Source organism: Nycticebus coucang, chromosome 3, assembly GCF_027406575.1.
Source record: "Nycticebus coucang isolate mNycCou1 chromosome 3, mNycCou1.pri, whole genome shotgun sequence".
NCBI classification, from domain to species: domain Eukaryota; kingdom Metazoa; phylum Chordata; class Mammalia; order Primates; family Lorisidae; genus Nycticebus; species Nycticebus coucang.
Window position 1 is genome coordinate 416,457 of NC_069782.1, and position 24,381 is coordinate 440,837.

Sequence of the window (24,381 nt, forward strand, 5' to 3'; positions counted from 1 at the left end):
CATACTTCCTTCCAGAAAGGACTAGTTTGCAGTCCCACCAGCAGTGTAAAAGTGTTCCCTTCTCTCCACATCCACGCCAGCATCTGCAGTTTTGAGATTTTGTGATGTGGGCCATTCTCACTGGGGTTAGATGGTATCTCAGGGTGGTTTTGATTTGCATTTCTCTAATATATAGGGATGATGAACATTTTTTTCATGTTTGTTAGCCATTCGTCTGTCTTCTTTAGAGAAGGTTCTATTCATGTCTCTTGCCCATTGATATATGAGATTGTTGGCTTTTTTCATGTGGATTAATTTGCGTTCTCTATAGATCCTAGTTATCAAGCTTTTGTCTGATTCAAAATATGCAAATATCCTTTCCCACTGTGTGGGTTGTCTATTTGCTTTGGTTGTTGTCTCTACTTTTATCTTTCTGCATGTATTCTCCCACTCATCATCCAGCCTGCACAAAAGGGTTGGCCCCTGCAGCCTACATATGCACATGCTGCTGGGGGCACTGCTCCTGGCTGAGAGCTCAGAGGTGGAGCTACCTTGACTTTCAGCACAGGGGACTGACTCCATGTACACAAGGGCATTGCATTCAGTTTTCCTCCTTTCTTATTCCTCTTGTAAGGAGTGAGGATGGATATTCATGGTAGCAACATAAATATCCTAAACACCATCTCTAAAAATAGCCAGGCGCTGTGACAGGCGCCTGTGATCCCAGTTACTTGGGAGGCTGAGAGAAGAGAATTGCTTGAGCCCAAAGTTTGAGGTTGCTGTTAGCTATGATGCCATAGTACTCTACCGAAGGCAACAAAGTGTTTCAAAAAAAGAAAAAGAAAAAAAGGGTGGGTAGAAACCCATAAACAAATACTGCCTTGGCTGCGGAGAAATAAATACCAAGAATGGCAGGTTTAAACCAGGCCCCGGCTAAACTGCAACAAAAAATAGCCGGTGTTGTGGTGGGTATCTGTAGTCCCAGCTACAGGGAGGCTGGGCAAGAGAATCGCCTAAGCCCAAGAGCTGGAGGTTGCTGTGAGCTTTGAACCCACAGCACTCTACCAAGGGTGACAAAGTGAGACTCTGTCTCTAAAAAGAACAAAAAAAAAACCCTGTGTACCTTGGCTCGGCACCTGTAACTCAAGAGGCTAAAGCACCAGTCACGTACACCAGAGTTGGTGGGTTTGAATCTAGCCCGGGCCTGCCAAAGAACAATGACAACTACAACCGAAAAATAGACAGGCGTTGTGGTGGGCGCCTGTAGTCCCAGCTACTTGGGAGACTGAGGCAAGAGAATCACTTAAGCCCAGGAGTTGGAGGTTGCTGTGAGCTGTGATGCTACAGCACTCTACCCAGGGCAATAGCTTGAGGCTCAGTCTCAAAACAAAACAAAAACAAAAACCTTTATGCCAACATTCATAGTGACTTTATTTGTAACAGTCAAAAACTGGAATCAGTCTGGATGATCTTTAACATGCAAACAGTTTTGAAGCAAATAAAATTTTAGAAGTGGAGGACAGATTATCGATTTTTTTTTTTTTGGCCAGGGCCGGGTTTGAACCCACCTCTGGTATATGGGGCTGGCACCCTACTCCTCTGAGCCACAGGCACCACCTGATTTTTTTTTTTTGAGACAAAGTCTCACTCTGTTGCCCAGGGTAGAGTGCCACAGCGCCATCATAGATCACAACAACCTCAAACTCTTGGGCTCAAGTAATCTTCCTGCCTCAGCCCGACCCCCCTCCAGTCCCCTATAGCTGAGACTACAGGTGCCTGTCACCACGCCCAGCTAGTTTTTCTTTTCTTTTTTTTTTTGTAGAGACAGAGTCTCACTTTATGGCCCTCGGTAGAGTGCTGTAGCCTCACACAGCTCACAGTAACCTCCAACTCCTGGGCTTAAGCGATTCTCTTGCCTCAGCCTCCCGAGTAGCTGGGACTACAGGCGCCTGCCACAGCGCCCGGCTATTTTTTGGTTGCAGTTTGGCCGGGGCCAGGTTTGAACCCACCACCCTCAGGTATATGGGGCCGGCGCCTTACCGACTGAGCCACAGGCGCCACCCTAGTTTTTCTTTTCTTTTTTATTTTGAGACAGAGTTTCCACTTTGTCATCCTTGGTAGAGTGCAATGGCATCATAGCTCACAGCAACCTCCAACTCTTGGGCTCAAGCTATGCTAACCTATCCTCTTGCCTCAGTTTTTCTATTTTTAGCAGGGACGAGTCTCAGGCTGGTCTCAAACTCATGAGCTCAAGCAATCCACCCACCTCAGCCTCCTAGAATGCTAAGATTACAGGCATGAGCCACCGCACCCAGCCCCAGCTAGTTTTTCTATTTTTAGTAGAGGCAGAGTCTCACCCTTGCTCGGGCTGGTCTTGAACTCCCAAGCTCAAGGAGTCTACCTGCCTCCCAGAGTGCTAGGATTAAAGGCATGAGCCACCTTGCCCAACAATTATTGATTGTTAATGATTAGGGATAAGGAGGGGAAGGGAGGATGTGAGTATGGGTCTTAACTGCAAGGGTGGATATGAAAACCTATACAGATGAAAAACTTACAGAGCACTAAACACACACACACAAATAAAACTGGGGAAGTCTGAATATAAATTCAGTGGGTTGTATCAATGCCAAATTCTGGTTGTGATATTCTATTATGATTTTTTAAAAAGTTACCACTGGGGAAACTGGTCGAAGTATACAAGGGATCTCTGCATTTTTTCTTACAGTTGCAATGTTGGAAATGTAAATATTAACAGACTCATGCTGTTGAAGAGATATAAAATACACCTGAATAACACAGAACACCAACTCTTTTTCAATACACCATGTAACATTCACAAATATAAACCACATACAAAAAGCTCCAGGCTGGGCATGGTGGCTCACGCCTGTAATCCTAAGCACTCTGGGAGGCAGAGGCAGATGGATTACTTAAGCCCAGTCTGAACAAGGGCAAGACCCTGTCTCTACTAAAACTGAGGCAAGAGGATCACTTGAACCCAAGAATCTGAGGTTGGGGTGAGCTGTGATACCACAGCACTCTATCAAGTTTGACAAAGTGATTGTCCATTGTCTCAAAAAATAATAATAATAAAAGCTCCAAAAGATCATTATCTCATAGAATGTGTTTTCCAAACACATAAAATACAGAAGTTAATCTCTAAAGGTCAATTTTTAAAGATCCTATGACCAAATTGATAAATGGTTCCTAAAACTCACATGGGAATGTACATGTCCCAGAATAGACAGAACATTCTTTAAAAAGAAGAAAATTGGGGGCAGTGCCTATGGCTCAGTGGGTAGGGCGCCAGCCCCATATATCAAGGATGGCAAGTTCAAAACTGGCCCCAGCCAAACTGCAACTAAAAAATAGTCGGGCGTTGTGGCGGGCATCTGTAGTCCCAGCTATTCCAGAGGCTGAGGCAAGAGAATCGCCTAAGCCCAGGAGCTGGTGGTTGCTGTGAGCTGTGTGATGCCACAGTACTCTACCAAGGGTGATAAAGTGAGACTGTCTCTACAAAAAAAAAAAAAAAAAACACACAAAATTGGAAGACTCACATTCCTTGTTTCAAAATTTACTGCAAAGCTATAGTAATCAAAAAACAAAAACACACACACACACACGCACAAAGCTACAGTAATCAAGACAGTATAGTGTGATGTAAAGACAGACAGAAAGAGTGATGGAATAGGATAGTAAGTCAAGAAATAAAACCAAGGTCTTAGTGAGTAGGGCGCCAGCCCCATATACCGAGGGTGGTGGGTTCAAACCCAGCCCCGGCTGAACTGCAACCAAAAAATAGCTGGGCGTTGTGGCGCCTGTATTCCCAGCTGCTCAGGAGGCTGAGGCAGGGGAATCGTGAAAGCCCAAGAGCTGGAGGTTGCTGTGAGTCCTGTGACATCATGGCACTCTACCAAGGGTGGTAAAGTGAGACTCTGTCTCTACAAAAAAAAAAAAAAGAAGAAGAAATAAAACCAGGCTCAGTGCCCATGGCACAGTGGTTACAGCGCTGACCACATGCACCAAGGGTGGCAAGTTCAAACCTGGCCCAGGCCAAATAAACAACAATGACAACTGCACCACAACAAAAAAATAGTTGGGTGTTGTGGTGGGCACCTGTAGTCCCAGCTACTTGGGAAGCTGAGGCAAGAGAATTGCTTAAGCCCAAGATTTTGAGATTGGTGTGAGCTGTGACGACATGGCACTTTACCGAGGACGACATAATGAAACTGTCTGATAAAAAAAAAAGAAATAAAACCAGACTTATATGGTCAAGTGATTTCTAACAAAGGTCCCAGGAGCATCAATGGGAAAAGCAGTCTTTTCAACAAATGATGGTAGAGAAACTGGATATAACAACAAGCAAAAAAAAAAAAAAAAAAAAAAGTTGGACTCCGTGAGTAGGGCGCCCGCCCCATATACTGAGGGTTGTGGGTTCAATCCCGGCCCCGGCCAAACTGCAGCAAAAAAATAGCCAGGCATCGTGGCGGGGACCTGTAGTCCCAGCTACTCAGGAAGCTGAGGCAGGAGAATCGCCTAAGTCCAGGAGTGGAGGTTGCTGCAAGCTGTGACACCATAGGATTCTACTGAGGGTGACAAAATGAGACTCTGTCTCAAAAAAGAAAAAAAAAAAAAGAAGTTGGACTCTTCCTAACAACATATACAAAAATTTACTCAAAATGGACCAAAGACCTAAATTCAAGAACTAAAACTATAAAAATTCTCAGAAAAAAAAAACAGAGGCAAATCTTTATAATTTTGGATTTGGAAATAGTTTCTTTTTTTTTTTTTGAGACAGAGTCTCACTCTGTCACCCTTGGTAGAGTGCCATGCCATCACAGCTCACAGCAACCTCCAACTCTTGGGCTTAAGCGATTCTCTTGCCTCAGCCTCCCGAGTAGCTGAGACTACAGGTGCCCGCCACAACGCCCGGCTATTTTTGTTGCAGTTCCCACTGCTGTTTTAGCTGGCCGGGGCTGGGTTTGAACCCGCCACCCTTGGAATATGGGGCTAGTGCCTTACGCACTGAGCCACAGGCACTGCACCCCTGGAAATAGTTTCTTATATATGACACCAAAAACAAAAACAAATTAGACTTTGCCAAAAATAAAACTTTTGTGTTTCAAATGACACCTCTGACAAAGCAAAAAGGCAACTCACAAAATGGGAGAAAATTTTTACAGATCGTGTACCCAATAAGGAAGCGGCCCCCAACCTTTTTGGCACCAGGAACTGGTTTCTTGGAAGACAATTTTCCCATGGACTAGGGTTTGAGGGATGCTTTTGATAGGAGTCTATAAGCAATTGACTTCTTACAGTTTCTGTGCACTCAAACCTCCCTACTAATGATAATCTGTATTTGCAGCTACTCCCCAGTACTAGCATCACTACCTCAGCTCCACCACAGATCACTGGGAATTAGGGCCTCATAGAAGCACGACCCAGATCCCTCGTACTCCTGTGAGAACCTAATGCTGCTGCTGATCTGACAGGAGGCAGAGCTCAGGCGGTGATGCAAGGGATGAGCAGCAGCTGTAAACACAGACGGTTCGCTCACCACGCACTGCTCACCTCCTGCTGTGTGTCCTAGTTACTAATAGGCCATGACCAATACAGGTCTATGGCCCTGGAGTTGGGGACCATGGTGATATATAAAAAATATATAGGGCGATGTCTGTGGCTCGAGTAGGGCACCGGCCCCATATACCAGGGGTGGTGGGTTCAAGCCTGGCCCCTGCCAAAAACTGCAAAAAAAAAAAAAAAAAAAAAATATATATATATAAAGAACTCTTACAATATGATCACAGAAAGACAATTTTATTCTATAGAAGACCATCCCCTCCCCTCAAAAAAGACAAATTTAATAATGAGCAAAGCATCTGAATAGTCATTTATTCGAAGAAAATATCTAAATGGCCACTAACCACAGGAAAAAATGCTCAACATCATTGATCGCCAGGGAAATGCAAACCCAAACCATGATGAGAGCAGTGGCCAGGAACTATGGTGGCTCATGCCTATAATTCTAGCACTTTGGGAAGTGAAGCAGTGAGGATTGCAGTGAGCTATAATAATACCCTTGCACTCCAGCCTAAGCAACAGAGTGAGACCCTGTCTCTTAAAAAACCAAAACAAACATATACCACAATGAGATACTACAGCATTACCTAGACTAGGATGATTATAATCAAAAAGACAGGTAACATGCCTGTAATCCTAGCACTTGGAGGCCGAGGTGGGTGGACTGCCTGAGCTCATGGGTTCAGTAACAGTCTGAGCCAGAATGAGATTTTGTCTGGAAAAACAGCCAGGCATTCTGGCAGGGGCCTGTAGTTCCAGCTACTTAGGAGGCTGAGGCAAGAGAATTGCTTGAGCCCAAGAGTTGTTTGCTCAAGGTTGCTGTGAGCTATGACACCATGGTACTCTACTGAAGGTGAGAAAGTAAGACTCAGTCTCAAAAAAAAAAAAATCAGCTGGGTGCCCCCATAGCACAGTGGTTACGGTACCAGCCATATACACTGAGGCTGGCAGGTTCGAACCCTGGCCAGCTAAACAACAATGACAACTGCAACAAAAAATAGCCGGGCATTGTGGCGGGCACCTATAGTCCTAGCTGCTCGGGAGGCTGAGGCAAGAGAATCGCCTAAGCCCAAGAGCTGGAGGTTGCTATAAGCTGTGATGTCATGGCACTCTACCAAGGGTGACATAGTGAGACTGTCTCAAAAAAAAAAAAAAATCTTATGTGCCAGCTGGGCATGGTGACTCATGCCAATAATCCTAGCACTCTGAGCACTCTGGGAGGCCGAGGTGGGTGGATCACCTGAGCTCAGGAGTTGAGACCAGCAAGAGCAAGACCTTGTCTCTAAAAAAAAACAACTAGCCGGGTATCCTGGCAGGCACCTATAGCCCCAGGTACTGCGGAGGCTGAGGCAAGAGGACCACTTCAGCCCAAGAGTTCGAGGTTGCTATACGCTATGATGCCATGGCACTCTACAAAGGGTGACAGAGTGACACTCTGTCTCAAAAAAAAAAAGAAAAAAGCCTATGTCCCTCAAACTAAATAACATATCCATAAAAACCTCTTAAGATAGGGTGGCGCCTGTGGCTCAGTGAGTAGGGCGTTGGCCCCATATACTGAGGGTGGCAGGTTTGAACCCAGCCTAGGCCAAACTGCAACCAAAAAAAAAAAACAAAAACCCTCTTAAGATAAAAAGGTAATTAAATATTCACAACAGAATAAAAACAAAAATATTACCTGTAAAAATTTCTGAGAGAGGTAAGACACAGTGTGGCACCTATGGCTCAGTGGGTAGGGCGCCGGCCCCATATACCAAGGGTGGCAGGTTCAAACCAGGCCCCGCCCAGCTAAAAATAAACAGCAGTGGCAACTGCAACAAAGGAATGGCTGGGTGTTGTGGCGGACGCCTGTAGTTCCAGCTACTTGGAAGGCTGAGGCAAGAGAATCGCTTAAGCCCAAGAGTTGGAGGTTGCTGTGAGCTGTGACACCACAGCACTCTGCCGAGGGTGACAAAGTGAGACTCTGTCTTAAAAAAAAAAAAAAAATTCTGAGACACAGCTAGCTATAAGCTTACTTTAGAAAAGAACGTATAGGGGCAGCGCCTGTGGCTCAAGGAGTAGGGTGCCGGCCCCATACACAGGAGGTGATGGGTTCAAGCCCAGCCCTGGCTCTGCAACTAAAAAAAACAAAAAAAAAAAAGAAAGAAAGAAATGAATGTATAGTAAGAAAGGTTAAAACTGGGGTGGTGCCTGTGGCTCAGTGGGTAGGGTGCCAGCCCCATAAACGGAGGGTGGCGGGTTCAAACCCAGCCCCAGCCAAACTGCAACAACAACAACAAAAAAACAGCTGGGCATTGTTATCAGGTGCCTATAGTCCCAGTTACTTGGGAGGCTGAGGCAAGAGAATCGCCTAAGCCCAGGAGTTGGGTGGTTGCTGTGAGATGTGATGCCACGGCAAAAAAAAAAAAAAGTTAAAACTGAATACAAAAATGGGCGGCGCCTGTGGCTCAAGGAGTAGGGCGCTGGTCCCATATGCCAGAGGTGGCGGGTTCAAACCCAGCCCCAGCCAATAACCAAAAAAAAAGAAGTAAGAAAATAACACAAAAGGCGGCACCCGCAGTTCAGAGGGTAGGGCACTGGCCACATACATGGAGGCTGGCGGGTTCAAACCCAGCCTGGGCCAGCTAAAAATAACAAAGACAACTGCAACAAAAAAATAGCTAGGCATTGTGGCGGGCGCCTATAGTCCCAACTACTTGGGAGGCTGAGGCAAGAGACTCCTTTAAGCTCAAGAGTTTGAGGTTGCTGTGAGCTGTGATGCCATGGTACTCTACCCAGGGTGACAGCTTGAGACTCTGTCTCAAAAAAAAAAAAAAAATAGCAGGGTGTTATGACAGGTGCTTGTAGTCCCAGCTACCCAGAAGGCTGAAGCAAGAGGATCTCACTTGAGCCCAAGAGTTTGAGGTTGCTGTGAGCTATGACACTACAGCACTCTATGGAGGGCAATAAAGTGAGACTGTGTCTCTAAAAAAATCAAAAAAAAAAAAACAGGCCCAGGGGATCCCACTCCTCGTGCCAGCCCATAGACAAGTTCCTTCATGGTAGGGTTAGGTCATATATTTTATGTATTCGATCCACGATTTCTGAGGACTTAAATGCAGAACAAATACTATACAAGAAAACTAAAATTAGGCGGCGCCTGTGGCTCAAGGGGTAGGGCGCCAGTCCCATATGCCGGAGGTGGCGGGTTCAAACCTAGCCCCGGCCAAAAACCACAAAAAAAAAAAAAAAGAAAACTAAAATTAAACCCAAATAACGATCATCACATTACTCATTCATAACTATTGAAATTAAAACAATAAACTGAATTAACAACTAAACTGAGTTAATATCAGCTTATTTGCCCCTAAATAATTATAAAACAGAAAGTCGGGAAAGGACAACCACCCTGTAAACAAGAACAAGACATTTAAGGGCTTCTGAGAACCCAGGACATTTCTACAGTCAGTGTTCCAACTGAGGACCATTTACTTTCTATCCCGTAAACCAACTCCTAAGCGACCTGTTTGTAAAGATTAGCTGAGCTCAGTGTTCTAAGACTGAATTTTGCTGACTGGCAAACTTTTTTTTTCTTTTAATTTAGAAAATTAGCAGAGTTGCCATTTTTAACTCTGTCAGCGAAAGAAATGGGCAGGGCAGAAAGAGAAAGAAAAGGAAACACAGGAAAGTGAAAGAAAGGAAACTGCCATGACAACACTTACCTTACTTTCAGAAAACAATTAGTTTTTTTGTTTGTTTGTTTATTTTTAGAGACAGTCTTTCTCCTTTTGCCCAGGCTAGAGTGCTGTGCCTGCATGGAAGCTCACAGCAACTTCAAATGCCTGGGCTCAAGTGATCCTCCTGCCTCAGCCTCCTGAGTAGCTGGAACTACAGGCAGCTATCATGAGGCCTGGCTAGCTTTTTCTATTTTTAGCAGAGACGGAGTCTCGTTCTTGCAGAGTAGTCTTAAACTCCTGAGCTCAAGGGATCCTCTAGCCTTGTCCTCCCAGATTATTGGGATTATAAGTGTGAGCCACCTGGCCTAGACCAGAAAAACAGTAACTTTTTAATATTAAGAAAAGACAACCATAGTCTCAGGATTGAGGAAAATGCTATACTTAAAAAAAAATAATTTTAAGAAAAACTGACTTCATTACACTTATTTTGCTCATTTAACCAACATTAAATACTGGTATTTGAGAACCTCTACTTATATGACCATTGATGCTTGAAGTAAAACTTAACTTACATTGGCTACTGCCCCACTAGTTCCTGTCAGTATACTTTCTGCTATGCCATTAAATAAAAAATCCCTATATAACAAGAATATTTCCATGTTACTGCTAGCTATCCACAAATTCTAAGAAATACTAAAAAATGGTCACACCAGTGGCACCCTTAAGAGTTCACTGCGCTGGCACTGGTTTAGTTGCAGCTAATTTCACTGTCGAAGGAACTGGTATAAACTGATTTCAGGACATTTATGCAGATAATACTCCATTCTTCTTTTTCAGACACTTCTCATATCCAAGCAGCGAGACTCCTCTCTCCACAGACAGCCAGGCAGAGATAAGGTCATCATGCCCACAAAATCTTCCCAGCTGGCCCCTACCTACAGGGAAGGTCTGGATTTCCCCTTCCCTAGATGACCCACAGGTCACCACTGACAGCATCTTTAGAACAAATAACTGGCTTGGTGATTTACAACATCTCTGAAGATATGTGGAGTGTTTATAGGGCAGAAGTGCACCTCTCACCTCTGGACAACTATCCTCAATGTGCCACCTGGGAGGTCAAGCACAGTATCACCAACATCTTCACTTTTATCCAACAGAACAAATGAAAGGAACCTGAAGTTCTGCTTCTTTATTTACTTTTTCAGGTTGGCAAAATCATCAGATAGAAGGTAGATTTCAAGCATAAATGTTGCCCATATGATCACAGAGTTCCATGAAAGAGCCCTTCAAAAAAGAACATTCTGTGGTAGAGATTGTTGCTAAGAGAAATTTTTTTGTTTTTGCAATTTTTGGCTGGGGCTGGGTTTGAACCCGCCACCTCCGGCATATGGGGCCCATGCCCTACTCCTTTGAGCCACAGGTGCCGCCCTTTGCTAAGAGAATTTTAAATCTGAAATGCCCTATTACCTGTCTGGCCACAAATCAGTTCCTTTCTTTCTTTTAAAGATTTACACTTAAGCCCAGGAGCTTGAGGCTATAGTGAGTTATGATGACACCACCACACTATAACCTAGGCAACAGAGTGAGACTGTCTCAAAAAAAAAAAAGGTTTATAGGCGGCACCTATGGCTCAAAGGAGTAGGGCGCCAGCCCCATATAACGGAGGTGGTGGGTTCAAACCCAACCCTGGCCAAAAACTGTGCAAAAAAACAAAGGTTTATGATCAAGTCCTGATTCTGCTGTGTGATCCTGAGGCCAGTTCATGAGCTCTCGTGCCTTGGTTTCCTCATCTATAGAATGAGGACAATAAGCACTCCCATCTCACAACTGAGGTGAGAATTAACCAAGTTACTCCATGACAGGGCCTAGAATATTTCTCAGTACATTTTATTCTCAAAGACCCTCAGTATAAAGAAGAGAAGGAAGCAGAGATAAGGTCATTATGTCCACAAAAGATGGCCTCAGTGGTGGCAGGGCAGGGTATGGTGAGCCTCTGCTCCCAACTCCACCTTTGAGCCACCACACTGCTGTCACAGGTTGGATGTGGTGGGAGTATTTACACCACAGAAATCAGCAAGTGCTACAAACCAGGAGAGTTTTTTCCTTTCCCAAAGAGCCAGTTTTTTTGTTTGTTTTTTTGTGTGTGTAGACACAAGAGTCTCACTTTATCACCCTCGGTAGAGTGCCATGGCATCATAGCTCACAGCAACCTCCAGCTCCTGGGCTTAGGCAATTCTCTTGCCTCAGCCTCCCGAGTAGCTGGGACTACAGGCACCTGCCACAGCACCTGGCTATTTTTTTGTTGCAGTTTGGCTGGGGCCAGGTTCGAACCAGCCACCCTTGGTGTATGGGGCCGGTGCCCTACCCACTGAGCCATAGGCACTCACTGGATAGGTTGAATGCTTAAATTCCATTTGACCTGAAAAAAAAAATGGCAATGAATATTTGTACAATCAGTCAAAGAACAAACAAGACCATGTCAATTATGGGGCACAGTCCACTGGGAAAAAAGACCACAAAAAAAGTTTAACTTTTTTTTTTTTGTAGAGACAGAGTCTCACTGTACCACGCTTGGGTAGAGTGCCGTGGCGTCACATGGCTCACAGCAACCTCTAACTCTTGGGCTTACGCAATTCTCTTGCCTCAGCCTCCCGAGTAGCTGGGACTACAGGCGCCCGCCACAACGCCCGGCTATTTTTTTGTTGCAGTTTGGCCGGGGCTGGGTTTGAACCCGCCACCCTCAGCATATGGGGCTGGCGCCCTACTCACTGAGCCACAGGCGCCGCCCCAAGTTTAACTTTTTTTTTTGTTTGTTTGTTTTCAGACAGAGTTTCACTATGTCACCCTCAGTAGAGTGCTGTACCATCACAACTCATAGCAACCTCAAACTCTTAGGCTTAAGCGATTCTCTTGCCTCAACCTCCCGAGTAGCTGGGACTACAGGCGCCCACCACAATGCCCAGCTATTTTTTAGTTGCAGTTGTTTAGCAGGCCCGGGCTGGGCCAGAACCTACCAGCTTCAGTGTACATGGCCTGTGCCCTACTCACTGAGCTACGAGCACCGAGCCAAAAAAAGTTTAAGAAGGGGATTGAGGCAGCACCTGTGCTCAGTGAGTAGGGGACCGGCCCCATAGACTAAGGGCGGTGAGTTCGAACCCTGCCCTGGCCGAACTGCAACAAAAAACAGCCAGGCATTGTGACGGGTACCTATAGTCCCAGCTACTTGAGAGGCCGAGGCAAGAGAATCGCCTAAGCCCAAGAGCTGGAGGTTGCTGTGAGCTGTGACGCCAGAGCACTCTATCGAGGGCAACAAAGTGAGACTCTGTCTCTAAAAAAACAAATAAATAAAATAAAAAAATAATAAAAAGGGGATTGATGGTGGCTCGTGCCGATAATCCTAGTACTCTGGGAGGCAGAGGCAGGTGGATTGTTTGAAATCAGGAGTTCCAGACCAGCCTGAACAAGAACAAGATCTCATCCCCAAAAATTATCGGGGAATTGTGGCAGTGGCCTCTAGTCCTAGCTACATGAAAGGCTGAGGCAAGAGGATCACTTGAGCCTAAGACTTTGAGGGTAGGTTGCTATGAGCTATGACACCATGGCACGCTACCAAGAATAATAAGTGAAACTCTCTCTCAAGAATAATTAGCCAGGCTCAGTGGGTCATACCTGTTATCCCAGCACTCTCAGAGGCTGAGGCAGGTGGATTGCCTGAGCTAGAGCGGGACTCTGTCTCTACAAATAGCCGAGTGTTGTGGTGGGCACCTACTTGGGAGGCTGAGGCAAGAGAATCAGTTGATCCCAAACTGAAGTTGCTGTGAGCTAGGACACTATGGGACTCTACTGGGGGTGACAAAGAAATAAAAAATACAGTAAAACAAAACAAAATCAAATAAATAAAAATTAAAAGGGGATGGTGTGAGGAGAATATATAAATAAAAATCCAAAATTAAAACAGGAAATAGGGCAGCGCCTGTGGCTCAAAGGAGTAGGGCACCAGCCCTATATACCGGAGGTGGTAGGTTCAAACCTAGCCCCGGCCAAAAACTGCAAAAAAATAAAAAATAAAACAAAGTTTGGGCGGCACCTGTGGCTCAAGGAGTAGGGCACTGGCGGGTTTGAGCCCAGCCCTGGCCAAAACTGCAAAAAACCAACCAACCAACCAACCAGGAAATAACCACAAACATAAAGGCAAATTAAAATAATTCAGAAGAGGGCCCAGAGCAGTGGCTCATACCTATAATCCTAGCCCTATGGGAGGCCAAGGGGTGTGGACTGCCTGAGCTCAGGAGTTCAAGACCAGCCTGTAAGTAATACTGGAGCCTCAAGTCTTCCTGGTTCCTTAGTTCTGACCCATCCACCTGTTCTTGGGAGACCAAGACCTAGAGGACCCTTCCAAGTCTACGTGCAGAGGCTACTGGGTGAACAAGGCCACTGCCAGACCAGATTGTTCAGTGACAGAAATGTATCCCACCTCACTCAAGCCATCATTCATCAGAACTGCTTTGCTGCAGCAGCTCAGGTACTCCAAGGTACTCTGTCCAGTACCTTAATATAATCTAAGCAAGCTTCTTTTTTCTTTTTAGAGACAGAGTCTCACTTTGTCGCACTCAGTAGAATGCCATAGCGTCATAGCTCACAGCAACCTCCAGCTCTTGGGCTTAGGCAATTCTCTTGCCTCAGCCTCCCAAGTAGCTGGGACTACGGGTGCCGGCCACAACGTCCAGCTATTTTTTTTTTTTTTTGCTGTTTGGCGGGGGCCCGGTTCGAACCCACCACCCTCAGTATATGAAGCTGGTGCCAACTCACTTAGGTGCCGCCCTAAGCAAGCTTCTTAACCTCTGTGAGTGTTACAGTTTAAATACTTATCCCTGCAAAATTCAAGCTGAAACTTAATCCTAATGGAGCAGTTTTGAGAAGTGGGGCCATTAAAATGTAAGAGGTGACTGATTCATGAGGGCTCTGCCTTCCTGAATGGATTGATGAGATATCATAAAGAATGGGGACTGAGCCATTGCAGTACATTGAGCTCCATAGAGACAGCACCAGGGCAAGTGAGAGCCGGACGGGCACTGGGCAACTCTGTGCCTCACTGAGGAAAAATAACTAAACATGGGCAAAGGAGATCCTAAGAAGCCGAAAGGCAAAATGTCATCCTATGCATTCTTTGTGCAAACCTGTCGGGAGGAGCACAAGAAGAAGCACCCAGATGCTTCAGTCAACTTCTCAGAGTTTTCTAAGAAGTGCTCAGAGAGGTGGAAGACCATGTCTGCTAAAGAGAAAGGAAAATATGAAGATACGGCAAAGGCAGACAAGGCCCGCTATGAAAGAGAAATGAAAACCTATATCCCTTCTAAAGGGGAAACAAAAAAGAAGTTCAAGGATCCCAATGCACCCAAGAGGCCTCCTTCGGCCTTTTTCTTGTTCTGTTCTGAGTATCGCCCAAAAATCAAAGGAGAACATCCCGGCCTATCCATTGGTAATGTTGCAAAGAAGCTGGGGGAGATGTGGAGTTAACACTGCTGCGGATGACAAGCAGCCTGATGAAAAGAAGGCTGCAAAGCTGAAGGAAAAATACGAAAAGGATATTGCCGCATACCAAGCTAAAGTGAAAAAGGGAGTCGTTGAGGCTGAAAAAAGCTAGAAAAAGAAGGAAGAGGATGAAGAGGAGGAAGAAGATGATGATGAATAAGTTGGTTCTGGCACAGTTTTTTTTCTTGTCTATAAAGCATTTAACCCCCCTGTACACAACTCACTCCTTTTAAAGAAAAAAATTGAAATGTAAGGCTGTGTAAGATTTGTTTTTAAACTGTACAGTGTCTTTTTTTGTACAGTTAACACACTACCGAATGTGTCTTTAGATGGCCCTGTCCTGGTGGTATTTTCAATAGCTACTAACCTTGCCTGGTACAGTACGGGGGTTGTAAACTGGCATGGAAATTTAAAGCAGGTCCTTGTTGGTGCACAGGACAAATTAGTTATATGTGGGGATGGTAGTTTTTTCATCTTCAGTTGTCTCTGATGCAGCTTAAATGAAATAATTGTTGTTCTGTTAACTGAATACCACTCTGTAATTGCAAAAAAAAAAAGTTGCAGCTGTTTTGTGGACCTTCTGAATGCTTCTAAGTAAATAAAATTTTTTTTAGTTAAAAAAAAAAAAAAAAAAAAAGAATGGGGACTGATGGCTCAGGAAAGAAAGAGAACCCCAAGCCAGTGTGTGAACACATTCAGCCCCTCACCTGTGGGGCCATCGGCCACCTTGGCACTCTGCAGAGAGTCCCTACTAGCAAGAAGACCCTCACCAGGGTCAGCCCCTGGACTTTGGGCTTCTTTGGCCTCCATAACTATAAGAAATAAATTCCTTTTCTTTATAAGTTACCTAGCTTCAGATATTCTGTTATAAGCAACAGAAAACAGATTAAGACACCGAGCTTCAGCTTTTTCACCTATGAAATGGTAATATTTTCTTCAAAAGGTTATAGGAAGGCGATGCCTGTGGCTCAGTCGGTAAGGCGCCAGCCCCATATACCGAGGGTGGTGGGTTCAAACCCAGCCCCGGCCAAACTGCAACCAAAAAAATAGCCAGGCGTTGTGGCGGGCACCTGTAGTCCCAGCTACTCGGGAGGCTGAGGCAAGAGAATCGCTTAAGCCCAGGAGTTGGAGGTTGCTGTGAGCTGTGTGAGGCCACGGCACTCTACCAAGAGCCATAAAGTGAGACTCTGTCTCTACAACAAAAAAAAAAAAAAAAAAAAGAAATTACATAACGTATCTGGCACTGGCATATAATAAGTGTTCAATAAACTGTATTGAATTTACTAAATGAATGAAAGAAGGGATGTAATGTCACTGACATGTATTATAAGCTCAAGAGTGTTTTTTTTCGGGCAGCGCCTGTGGCTCAGTCGGTAAGGCGCCGGCCCCATATACCGAGGGTGATGGGTTCAAACCCGGCCCCGGCCAAACTGCAACCAAAAAATAGCTGGGCGTTGTGGCGGGCGCCTGTAGTCCCAGCTACTCGGGAGGCTGAGGCAAGAGAATCGCTTAAGCCCAGGAGTTGGAGGTTGCTGTGAGCTGTGTGAGGCCACAGCACTCTACCGAGGGCCATAAAGTGAGACCCTGTCTCTACAAAAAAAAAAAAAAAGTGTTCTTTTTCTCTCCTTTTAAAATTAGTTTTAGTACTCACCTTCTCTTTCTTACTGGAAGAAAAACCATAGCTCCATGTGGCTCCAGCACTGAAGGATGGGAGGTGGCTGTGTCTGACTCTCCCATCAAGAAGGAACCCAGGGGACCCACTGAGAGCAAGAAGAGAGGGACAGACAGGCCTGGGCCCGGGTGGGATGCTGCCTGGTGCACCTCCCTAACCACCATGCACCACCCACCAAGGGAAGCAATCATTCTCTATTATTGTTAGATGCCACTCTCAGATCTGGAGTCATATATTTAAGAAAATTTGAGTAACTTGCAGGGCGCAATGGCTCAGGCCTGTAATCCTAGCATTCTGGGAAATGGGTAGATTGCCTGAGCTCACAGGTTCGAGACCAGCCTGAGCCAGAGTGAGACTTCATCTCTAAAAAAAATAGCTGGGAGTTGTGGTGGGTGTCTGTAGTCCCCAACTACTCAGGAGGCTAAAGCAAAAGCATCGCTTGAGCCCAAGAGTCTAAGGTTACTGTGAGCTATGACGCTATAGCACTCTCTCCAGGGTGAAAAAGTAAGACTTTGTCTCAAAAAAAAAAAAAAAAAAAAGGCAGCGCCTGTGGCTCAGTGGGTAGGGTGCTGGCCCCATACCAAGAGTGGTGGGTTCAAACCCGGCCCCGGCCAGCTAAAACAGCAATGAAGAATTGCAACAAAAAATAGCCAGGCATTGTGGAGGGTGCCTGTAGTCCCAGCTACTTGGGAGACTGAGGCAAGAGAATCACTTAAGCCCAAGAATTTGGAGGTTGCTGTGAACTATGACATAACGGCACTCCACCAAGGGCAAAAAAGTGAGACTTTGTCTCAAAAAAAAAAAAAAGAAAAGAAAAGAAGAAGAAGGAAAGAAAACTTGAGTAACTCAAAAAATAAAAATAAAAAACAAAACCAAGATTACAGTCAATCTTTTCCTAAAACAGCAGAATAGGACTTCCAAAGAGACTGGTGATGACAGCTCATACTTTAAAATGAGACCAGAACCATAGGCAAAAACCAGGACATCTGGGCAAACCCCAACTGATAGACTAGATTGAACTCCTGAGCTCAAGTGATATACCTGCCTCAGCTGCCCAGAGTGCTAAGATTACAGGCATGAACTACCATGCCAGGCCACTTCCTTATATACCAGTTTTTGGCTGGGGCTGGGTTTGAACCCGCCACCTCTGGCATATAGGGCTGGTGCCCTACTCCTTTGAGCCACAGGTGCCGCCCTATACATATTTTTTTTTTTTTGAGATAGAGTCTCACTATGTTGCCCTGGGTAGAGTGCCTTGGCATCACAGCTCACAACAACCTCAAAGTCTTGGGCTTAAGCAATTCTCTTGCCTCAGCCTCCCAAGTAGCTGGGACTACAGCCACCCGCCACAATACCCAGCTATTTTTTGTTGCAGTTGTTTGTTGTTTAGCTGGCCCGGGCCAGGGCTCGAACCCCCCTAGCCTCCATGTATGTGGCTGGTGCCGTAACCACTGTGCTACAGGCGCTGAGCCATACTTTCATATAATTTTAAAATCAATTTGTCAAGGCCCAGCACGGTGGCTCACGCCTGTGATCCTAGCACTCTGGGAGGCTAAGGTGGGTGGAGTGCCTGAGCTCACAGGTTGAGCCAGAGCGAGATTTCGTCTCGAAAAATGGCCAGAAATTGCGGTGGGTGCCTGTAGTCCCAGCTACTCAGGAGGCTGAGGCAAGAGAATCGCTTGAGCCCAAGAGTCTGAGGTTGCTGTGAGCTATAACGCCATGACACTTTACCAAATAAATAAATAAATAAAATCAGTTTGTCAGTTCCAGTCTCTCTTCCAACCCACCCTAAAACCTCTTGGGTTTTTGACTGAGATCACATTGAATTTCTAGATCAGTTTGAGAACTGGCATATTTATAACTGTGACTTTTCCAATCCAAAACCAGGGTATATCTGGGAGGCTGAGGCAGGAGGGTCCCTATGTTTTAGTTTACTAATTCCATCTTCATTGTTTAATCCACATAATAAGTTTTTATTTTCAACTGTTTATTTCTGAAAGTTCTATTTGGATAATTTCATTATTTTCCTTTTTGTTACTTTTATTCTATTTTGCATTTCTTTAAACATTTCATACATAATTAGTATATATACTGTGTCTGATTATTCAATATCTGGAGGCCGTAAGGCATCTAATTATGCTAACTCTTCCCCATAATGGCTTGTTTGTATCTGTATGGATATTCTGATTATAAGCTCAAGTTTGTTTAAATTTATTCTATAGAAATCCTCAGGGCACACCTCTTGGGAATGGGACACAATTATAAGAGGGAATTTACCTAACAAATGCAATCAGTGTAACCAAATTCTGTGTACTCTCAAAGAATCCCAAACAATAAAAAAAAACAAAATTAGACATTGATATGAATGAAAAATAAACCTCTTTTTCTTTTTTGAGATAGAGTCTCACTTTGTCACCCTTGATAGAGTGCCATGGCATCATAGCTTACAGCAATCTCAAACTCTTGGGCTTAAGTGATTCTCTTGCCTCAGCCTCCCAAGTACCTAGGACCATAGGCACCTGCCACAACACCCGGCTTTCTATTTTTTGTTTTTTTAAGAGATGGTGTCTCGCTCTGGCTCAATCTGGTCTCGAACCTGTGAGCTGAGGCAATCCACCCGCTTTAGCCTCCTAAATGCTGGGATTACAGGCATGAGCCACCACACCCAGCCCAAACCGCTATCCTAGAGATTCTGTGGGTTTTATAGAATCCTCCATTAAACATGCTTTCCTCTGAATATCTGTTTTGTTAGCAAGAAGCAATAGAGGGGGGGCGGTACCTATGGCTCAGTGAGTTAAGGTGCTGGCCCCATATACTGAGGGTGGTGGGTTCGACCCAGCCCCGGCCAAACTGGAACAAAAAATAGCCAGGTGTTGTGGCAGGTGCCTATAGTCCCAGCTACTCGGGAAGCTGAGGCAAGAGAATCGCCTAAGCCCAAGAGCTGGAGGTTGCTGTGAGCTGTGATGACACAGCACTCTACCAAGGACAACAGAGTGAGATTCTGTACCTTACAAAAAAAAAGGGGCTCGGCTTGGCGCCTGTGGCTCAAGTGGCTAAGGCGCCAGCCACATATACCTGAGCTGACAGGTTCGAATCCAGCCCGGGCCTGCCAAACAACAATGATGGCTGCAACCAAAACATTGCCGGGCGTTGTGGCGGACACCTGTAGTCCCAGCTACTTGGGAGGCGGAGACAGGTGACTCGCTTGAGCCCAGGAGTTTGAGGTTGCTGTGAGCTATGATGCCATGGCATTCTAACCAGGGCGACAGCTTGAGGCTCTGTCTCAAAAAAAAAAAAAAAAAAAAAGGGGCTCAGTGGATAAGGCGCAAGCCCCACAGACCGACGGTGGTGGGTTTGAACCAGGCCCCAGCCAAACTACAACAAAAAAAATAGCTGGGTGTTGTGGTGGGCGCCTATAGGTCCCAGCTAATCGGGAGGCTAAGGCAAGAGAATCGCCTAAGCCCAAGAGCTGGAGGTTGCTGTGAGCTGTGACACCACAGCATTCTACCGAGGGTGACAAAGTGAGACTCCATCTCTTAAAAAAAAAAAAAAAGGCTTGGCACCTGTGGCTCAAGCCGCCTAAGGCGTCAGCCATATATACCTGAGCTGGCGGGTGCAAATCCAGCCCAGGCCCGCCAAACAACAATGACAGCTGCAACCAAAAAATAGCCAGGCGTTGTGACAGGCACCTGTGGTCCCAACTACTTTGGAGGTAGAGGCAGGAGAATCACTTAAGCCCAGGATTTGGAGGCTGCTGTGAGCTGTGATGCCACAGCACTCTACCCAGGCCCACAGCTTGAGGCTCTGTCTCAAAAAAAAAAAAAAGAAAAGGGTGGCGCCTGTGGCTCAAAGGAGTAGGGCACTGGCCCCATATGCCAGAGGTGGCAGGTTCAAACCCAGCCCCGGCCAAAAAAAAAAACCGCAAAAAAAATAAAATTAAATTAAATTAAAAAAGCAATAGAGAGCTACCATAATGCTCACTACTCCTTTTTCTTTTTCTTTTTTTTTTTGCAGCTTTGGCTGGGGCCAGCCTTGAACCCCCAGTATATGGGGCTGGCGCCCTACTCCTTGAGCCACAAGTGCTGCCCCCTTTTTTCTTTTTTCTCTTTTGCCCCTTACATAGTTATTTTAATTTTTATTTATTTTTATTTTTTTGCAGTTTTTGGCTGGGGCTGGGTTTGAACCCGCCACCTCTGGTATGTGGGACAGGCACCCTACCCACTTGAGCCACAGGTGCCACCCAGTTATCTTAATTTTTAACATACTGAAGTGTTCACAGGAAATTATATTTATTATAATTTATCTAGCATCAGATTGGATAGAAACAGGAGAGCCTTTTAAGAGCATCTAGAATGTTTATTGCAGCCCAATTCATAATTGCTAAGTCATGGAAGAAGCCCAAGTGCCCACTGACCCATGAATGGATTAATAAATTGTGGTATGGATTGCAAGAGGGACTTTACCTAACAATTGCAATCAGTGTAACCTGGCTTATTGTACCCTCAATGAATCCCCAACAATAAAAAAAAAAAAATTAAAAAAAAAATTAAAATAAAAAAATAAATTGTGGTATGTGTGGTGTGGAATATTATGTAGCCTTAAAAAAGATGGAGACTTTACCTCTTTCCTGTTACGTGGATGGAGCTCAAACATATTCTTCTTAGCAAAGTATCTCAAGAATGGAAGAAAAAGTATCCAATGTACTCAGCCCTACTATGAAACCAATTTATAGCTTTCATAGGAAAGCTATAACCCAACTATAGCCCAAGAAGAAGGGGAAAGAGGAGAGGGAGGGGAGAGGAGGGAGTAAGATGGGTAGAGGGAGGGTAATTGGTGGGACCACACCTACAGTGCATTTTACAAGGGCACATGTTAAATTTACTAAGTGTAGAATATAAATGTCTGAACACAATAACTAAGAAAATGCAGTGAAGGCTATGTTAACCAGTTTGATGAAAATATTTCAAATGGTACATAAGACCAGCACACTGTACCCCATGATTGCATTAATGTACACAGCTACGATTTAATTTTTTAAAAAAAGCATCTAATGGGCGGCACCTGTGGCTCAGTCGGTAAGGTGCCGGCCCCATATACCGAGGGTGGCGGGTTCAAACCCGGCCCTGGCTGAACTGCAACCAAAAAATAGCTGGGCGTTATGGCGGGCACCTGTAGTCCCAGCTACTCGGGAGGCTGAGGCAAGAGAATCGCTTAAGCCCAGGAGTTGGAGGTTGCTGTGAGCTGTGTGATGCCACGGCACTCTACCGAGGGCCATAAAGTGAGACTCTGTCTCTACAAAAAAAAAAAAAAAAAAAAGCATCTAATATACTGCTGGAAGCAGAAGTCTCTCTTCCCTGTCTTAATGTCTGTCTACATGTGTATGTGTCCTGAGTGAAAACAGTGATAGTATATGCTCTGTTTCACATGGTCCCTGCAAGTGAGCCAAAGCATGCACTTCACTACATTTATGTGAACTACACTTCGGCTCGGAGAGACCAAGTAACCTGCCAAAGACACAAAGAGCATCTCAAAACCAGACACGGGGATCAAAAAACAACCAAAAGACAATAGACCATAAGCACACCTTCAAAACTACATTTTTTGCTGTCACCCAACTTTGAAATTCCACCAATACAGGATATTTGCGTAAACTGTACAATAAAGCAGAATCAAATTAAAAGGAAAATTTATCTTACCGTCTGTGGAAGCTTCTTGTTTAAATTTTGTATTTAGGCAAAACAGAAAAACATCTGGGGTCTTTTCTTGGAGTATATGTGACTTCAAGGAAGACTTTTTCATTCAGTACATTTATAATATTTTTACCTGAAAAATAGGAGGAAAAAACTGTAAGTTCTTCCTTTGTAAAGTTAACTTACAAAATAGCAGGCAAAAAAGAAAAGGAAACCAAAGAGCAATATTTATACTTAGTATTCAAATTATCAAAACATTTTATGATTAACCAACTAAAATTGTCTTTGCTTGTTCCAAAGAGGACTTGATACAGTTTTTTGCAGTTTGTGTAAATTGTAAAATAAAGCAGAATCAAATTAAAAGGAAAATTTATCTTACCGTCTGTGGAAGTTTCTTGTTTAAATTTTGTATTTAGGCAAAACAGAAAAACATCTGGGGTTTTTCTGATACACACTAACACTATGTCTAGTGAACTGGATCAGTAGTTAGAATGTTACACGAAAGAATCCAAAGACACGTGGGTAGGCTCCTGTAGCTCAGTGGCTAGGGAGTCGGCCACATACACTGGAGCTGGCAGGTTCAAATCCAGCCGGGGCCTGCCAAACAACGACAACTATAACCAAAACAATAGCCAGCCGTTGTGGTGGGCGCCTGTAGTCCCAGCTACTTGGGAGGCTGAGGCAAGAGAATCGCTTAAGCCCTAGAGTTTGGGGTTGCTGTGAGCTGTGACACTACAGCACTCTACCCAGGGTGACAGTTTAAGACTCTGTCTCAAACAAAAAAAAAAAAAAAAAGAAAAGAAAGAATCCAAGGACACGAGAAGGATTTCTATGCTGTTACACAGTTTTCATTTGGATAACTATAAACTATCACCATCAAGAAACACATATCCCTGAGGCTCGGCACCTGTATCTCAAGCAGCTAACACGCCACATACACCTGAGCTGGCGGGTTTGAATCCAGCCCAGGGCCCGCCAAACAACAATGAAGGCTGCAACCAAAAAATAGCCGGGCGTTGTGGCGGGTGCCTGTAGTCCCAGCTACTTGGGAGGCAGAGGCAGGAGACTCCCTTAAGCCCACAAGTTGGAGGTTGCTGTAAGCTGTGATGCCATAGTACTCTACCCAGGGCGACAGCTTGAGGCTCTGTCTCAAAAAAAAAAAAAGAAAGAAAAAGAAACACATATCCCTGAATGCACAGTTCTCTGATAATCCATCACAACTTCTAAAGGTAAAGTACTAAAAACTGCGGTCTCCCATTACCATGCCCAAACAAAGTAAATGGCATTCCTTGGTAGAGTAACTGGGTCTGAGGACTGGAGCAAAACCATGTATAAGTGGAACTTGCAACTATTCATTTTTATTTGCCAGACAGTCACGACTTCACCTACTCTAGAATAGAAGACTTAAGAGACATGACTGGCTCGGTGCCTGTGGCTCAAGCAGCTAAGGCGCCAGCCATATACACCTGAGCTGGCGGGGTTCGAATCCAGCCCGGGCCCGCCAAACAACAATGACGGCTGCAACCAAAAAATAGCTGGGCGTTGTGGTGGGCGCCTGTAGTCCCAGCTACTTGGGAGGCAGAGGCAGGAGAATCGCTTGAGCCCAGGAGTTGGAGGTTGCTATGAGCTGTGATGCCACAGCACTCTACCCAGGGCGACAGCTTGAGGCTCTGTCTCAAAAAAAAAAAAAAAAAAAGAGAGAGACATAACCATCAAATGTAATGTGTACGTCTTGTTTGGGTCCAATCAGAGCAAATCAAATAGAAAAGGACTTTTTGACACTACTGAGAAAATTTGAATATAAACTGCTACTAGATGATAGTAAAATATTACTACGAATTCTCTTAGCTATAATAATGGCATGGTACTTTATAATATATATACATAAGCTGCCCTTTTCTGTTAGAGACAAGTAAACTATTTGCGGGTGAAATGACATACCCGGGATTTGATTTTAAAATAACTACACCAGAAAATAAGAACTAAAAAAATTACAGAGAGAAATGACAGATAAAAAAATTGGCAAAGTGTTAATCACTCTTTTTTTGTTTTTTTTTGAGACAGAGTCTCACTATATTGCCCTTGGTAGAGTACCATGGAGTTACAGCTCACAGTCAGCTCAAATTCTTGGGCAAGCTATTCTCTTGCCTCAGCCTCCCAAGTAGCTGGGACTACAGGTGCCCACAACACCCAGCTATTTTTTGTTGCAGTTGTCATTGTTGGTTAGCTGACCCAGGCTCAGTTTGAACTCGCCAACTTCTGTGTATGTAGCTGG

General features: G+C 44.8%; 1 protein-coding gene across 9 annotated transcripts in view; it reads right to left on the reverse strand.

Annotated features, from left to right (window-relative positions):
• Positions 1-24,381, reverse strand: part of PPP6R2 (protein phosphatase 6 regulatory subunit 2) — a 100,338-nt gene that overhangs the window by 64,530 nt on the left and 11,427 nt on the right. For 8 of the 9 annotated variants that reach the window (XM_053586690.1, XM_053586685.1, XM_053586684.1 and 5 more), the window contains exon 2: positions 22,113-22,239. The gene's annotated coding sequence lies outside the window, so the exon portion shown is untranslated. Of the gene's footprint in view, positions 1-22,112; positions 22,240-22,565; positions 22,704-24,381 lie in introns of all 9 variants that reach the window. The other variant, XM_053586683.1, reaches the window with a different exon arrangement.